The sequence below is a fragment of the Macaca mulatta genome, chromosome 10 (assembly GCF_049350105.2).
Source record: "Macaca mulatta isolate MMU2019108-1 chromosome 10, T2T-MMU8v2.0, whole genome shotgun sequence".
In the NCBI taxonomy this organism is placed as follows: Eukaryota; Metazoa; Chordata; class Mammalia; order Primates; family Cercopithecidae; genus Macaca; species Macaca mulatta.
Window position 1 is genome coordinate 78,544,484 of NC_133415.1, and position 4,686 is coordinate 78,549,169.

General features: G+C 46.1%; 1 long non-coding RNA gene across 1 annotated transcript; it reads left to right on the forward strand.

Annotated features, from left to right (window-relative positions):
* The first annotated feature begins 1,305 nt into the window (after window positions 1-1,305).
* Window positions 1,306-3,994, forward strand: LOC107000465 (uncharacterized). The gene is made up of 3 exons (XR_013399748.1): window positions 1,306-1,552; window positions 3,110-3,202; window positions 3,373-3,994. It is a non-coding gene; the product is annotated as an uncharacterized LOC107000465 (long non-coding RNA).
* Window positions 3,995-4,686: the final 692 nt, after the last annotated feature.

The window sequence follows — 4,686 nt, forward strand, 5'->3', positions numbered from 1 at the left end:
TAGTAAACAGTAAACAAAGATTTGCACTTGGGAAGTATGAATCCTGTACCCACAGTCTTAACCCCATGCTGCACACGTACCAACATTAATAGCTGAAAATATTCCCAATAACTGAGTTGACTGACTTGCTATATGCTGTTATCAGCAACATAATAGTTAGAAATTGGTGGCAGCTGTTATGAATAATGACTTTTGTTTTAGACAAGTTGATCTGTAGATTATTTTTCTGGCAGAAATTTGAAACCAGAGAACTATTGATTATTGGATATCCTATGAGTTTTTTTTTTTTTTTTTTTAAATAGAGACGGAGTCTCACTTTGTTGCCCAGGCTGGTCTTAAACCCCTGGGCTGAAGCAATGCACACCCTTCAGCCTCCCAAAGTACTAGGATTACAGGTGTGAGTCACCACACCTGACTATTTTTTTTAAATCATGAAATGTGTGAAAAAATTACCATGTCAGTATAAATTCTCTTCATACCAGAATTTGGCATAGTGTAGAAACAGGTTATTATTGAACTTAGAACATCAGGTTTTTGCCTGAAAAATGATTTCTACTTATCAAGAGATGTTCTTGAATGGAAGTGAACATTATGTCCAAGGCACTGATCTTTCATAAAAATAAACTGGAGAAAAATGCTGTTTTGAAAATAAGGACATTGACCTCACCATTGGCTACTCTTAATGTGCTATGTGTGAAATTCTGATTAAAGTATGACAACATTTCAAAAATGTTGCTTAACCTAGTATACACTTTCAAGATACAACTTTGACTGAGGAAGACTCAGTCTAGCAAAAGTATTTTCTATAATGTGAACACGACTTTCAGACCAAGATGGTGATGGTACCATCAATATTTTGCCTTAAGAAACTTAAGAACGTAATACAAAAAACATAAATGTACTCCTTTTAAGGGAAAGCCACCAGCAATTTCTAAACTTAAAGCAGGAAGATGAAAGGATAAAATAAATTGTGCCTTATATTCTACAATTCTAGAAGAAACATGAGCTCGACTCCAGTGTTGCACACAGTCATGCCAGTGTGATCTGGGGAAGAATCCCGAGGCTCCAACCCTGGGCTCCAAGTTTTGATCCCTCGGCATTGGGTACAGGAGGGGGATTGATGCTGCTGATGTGGGATTTCCTGGACTCTGACTTCACCAACTCATCACATATCATCATTATCTTCCAGTCTCTCCTCTCTGAGTCCTTTCCTTCAGCTGTTGCACCATTTCTACTTTGTTCAGAGGGATAATGCTGGAAAGTATAGGATGTCAAGTTCACTCTGCTTTTATTTTTTATTCCTTTTGGCAGACAGTTGGCAGCTGTGTGAAGATGGGAATGGAGGAGGCAGGGTAGGCAGTGGGTGACGCAGCCACAGCTTGGGTTCTCTGCAGCCCTGGCACAGAAGATAGGAACACTCATGGGGGATGCAGCCACCATGATGTCTTCCCACACAAGGAGTGCCAAGTGCTTTTCTCACGCTTTTCTGGATTGTTCCATGGTGGATGAGTCAGCAGGAGTGAGATGGAGCCGCAGAATGGAGGGGTATCTGGTAAGGCCCAGAGGGAGGATCCCCTGTCCCCAACATTTCAATGATATCAGGTGACAGCAGTGATTCTCTTAGCACCTGGTCTGCTTTGTCCCAGGCCAGGATATCATTGTACATATTCTCAGCTGGGTGAGCACCAATAGAGGACAGGGAGAGTCTTGTGGAAGTTCTCTCTAAGCCTGTGGCTCTTTTCTTCTTCAACAAGATGTGCCACCTCTTTGTTCCAGCAAGTAGGAAGAATAGTCTGGGCCTCTTTGCATACAAGACTGTGATACGAATGCACCATCACAGGCCCCACAGGGGAGCTGTCCATTTCCCCACACAGCTGCTAGGAGCTCTTTCCCATGCTCCCAACCTTTTCTGCCTTTATCTGATATTTGTGAGTACAGTTGTAGAAAAGGGAAGTGCTTTGATAGTCAGCAAGTGTCAGCAGGTTGAGGATTCTGTAAAGGCATCTTGGAAAATCAAGGAAGGAGACACATGCTTAATTCCCATGCCCTGTTACCCTGGCCTCCAGCAAAGCCTACCCTCGTATCAGAGAGGCCCATTGTAGATAAATATGGGCTGCCAAAAGCAAGACAAGCCTCGGGCAAACTGCCCAACAGATGGTTCAACTCTGTGTGTACCAGCCAAGGGCCAATGTGTCAGACAGTAGCTTCTGTTTGTGCCTTAAGTCAGAGTGTGAATGTAAGATAATTCTGGGATGGCAGGGATCCCACATTTATGGATGTGGGATGGTTTAGTTCCAGCCAAGAGAAACTTAGGACATCCTCTTTCAGGAGTTTGAATGCATGGCTTTCTCTGCCGCCTTCTCAAAGCCTTGGCCACTGGAGCTGAGTGGTGAGAAGGGTGAAGGGCTTTAGACAGGAGGGAAGGAATGTCCTTGCATGGCTCAGAGGATGGGGACCCTAGCCAAGATCTTGGTGCTTTGGCCTGCAGGCAGCATTAGAAGCCAGCCCAGGGAGCAGGGCAGTGGCCTTGTACAGAGGGCTTGAGGTGGCTAAATTTATGTGTCAACCTGACTAGGCTAAGGGATACTCACACAGCGGGTAGAACATGATTCCTAGGTGTGTCTGTGAGGCTGTCCCCAAGAGGTTGGCATTGGACTCAGTGGATTGGGCAAACATCTGCTCTCACCCGTGTGGGTGGGCACCGTCCAATGAGGGCCCAAATAGAACAAAAAGGTGGAGGAAGGGTGAATTCGCTCCCTCTACTTGAGCTGGGACATTCGTCTTCTCCTTGGACATCTGTGCCCTGGTTCTCAGGCCTTCAAATCCTGGGACTTACACCCGACCCCCTGTAAGTCCCCTGGGACGTACACAGACCCCCCCCCACCCCCCGCTCCCCCAAGGCTACCCCAATTCTCACCCTGTTGGACTTGAACCAAATTACACCACTGGCTTTCCTGGTTCTCCGGCTTGCAGCCAGCAGATGGGAGTACTTCTCGGTCTCCATAACCACATGAGCCAATTCCTATAATAAATCTCCTCATAGCTATTGATCTATAACTATTTATTCTCTGGGAAACCTTTACTAATACAGGGCTCTTGTTTCCCTCAGGTTCCTTAGATCCTGGGATGAGGAGGTTGACCAGAAGGTGGGCTTGGGAAGGTAGCCTGGGGTGCAAATCCTCTTGGCTCTTCAGCTTGGCAGGTTAGTTAACATTCAGAAGCCTTCATCCCCCATCCACAAAATGGGCATGTCCAACTCAGAAGCTGCCTTGAAGAAAGGGTCTACCCAGCATGGTGCGTGGAGCCTAAGCAATCAGTACTTCAGGACTTTACCCTGCCCCTTTCCAATAACTGCTGCTGTCGCCCTCACAGGATGTCACCCTCAGTGTCTGAAAGCTGGGTTTGATGCGTCTGGAAAAGCGTCCCTCACAGGCGTCGTTGCTGGGAGCCCCTGGTGCCGCCAGCAGCTAGCAGGGAGCATGTCCTCTGCCCGCTCACTTCTGACCCTTCTCTCGCTGCACGGATGAGGACCTTAGGACAGAATGACTCTAAACCCGCTCCTGTCCACGGTGTGAGCATTTCCTGATGTGAAAGCTTCAACCGCAGTCTCAACATTGAGCTCTTCCAAGGCATAAAATAATCAGTTAAAATTATTACGTGTTATAAAGATGCTGGCCCCAGAGAAGAGTGAGACCCGGAACACAGTGCAGCTGGGAGCAGCCTGGGCTGCGCAGAAGGCTCAGATCTGGCGACGGCCCTTGCCAGTGACTGTGACCTGCGGTGTCTTAGAGACTCTGAGTCTCAGCTTCTCCATATATAAGATGAGAAGAACCAGCCTCAGAACAATATTCTATAGCTTCAAACTTGCCTGAGAACCAGCCTCAGGCAAGGTTGTTTGTGCATTAGTGAAATCAGACGTATTAAATAAAGTACCACATTGATCATGGAGTTGTTGAATAACCAAGAACACACCTATCTGTCTCCAAAAAATAAATGTTGAAAATGATGAGGGTGTGGCTCTACACTGGGAAGGGAAATAGGGTGCTTGGATGAGAGTCTTGAGGCATGGGACAGAGGAGGAATCCGGGATAGTTCCGTAAGAAAATGTGCTTGCACTATGGTTTCTTTGTGGAGGCTCTTGTGTGCTGGGAGGCTGGCTGGGATGGGGAGTTGGTGGCAGAGAATAGTGTCTGTTTTCTTTCTCCTAAGTGGAGAATTCTGCAACAGAGAGCTGGGGTCATTAGGAAGCAGTGGGCAGGTAGGGACAGGCATTGGAGTGGACTAGCACTGGTTCCCCTGAAGCTCTCTGGGGTAGAGGTGAAGGAGCTTCTAGGGCAAAGTTTGCCAGTTAAAGAGGAGCCATGGTTTGGGCTGCTCTCTGAAATGGAGAATTTTTGTGTGTGCCTGGAGTGTTTCTATTTGAGAGGTGGGAAGGTGAATTATTTACCAGTAAGTTTATCCTTCTCTCCTCAGATTCTGCAAAACTTTCAGACCCATAAACAAATTAGAGATTGCTTTTCTCCTCTTGCTTAACCTAAATTTCTTTGTGGAAGCCAAAGGAAAATATGAGTAATTTTCTAATATATTCAGTTACAGAGACAACAAAGAGAAATATTCAAGAAAAAAAAAAAAACCCTGAGGTGCTACTGACTTCGTGTATGTCTTAGCTGTAGACAGAATTGGGTT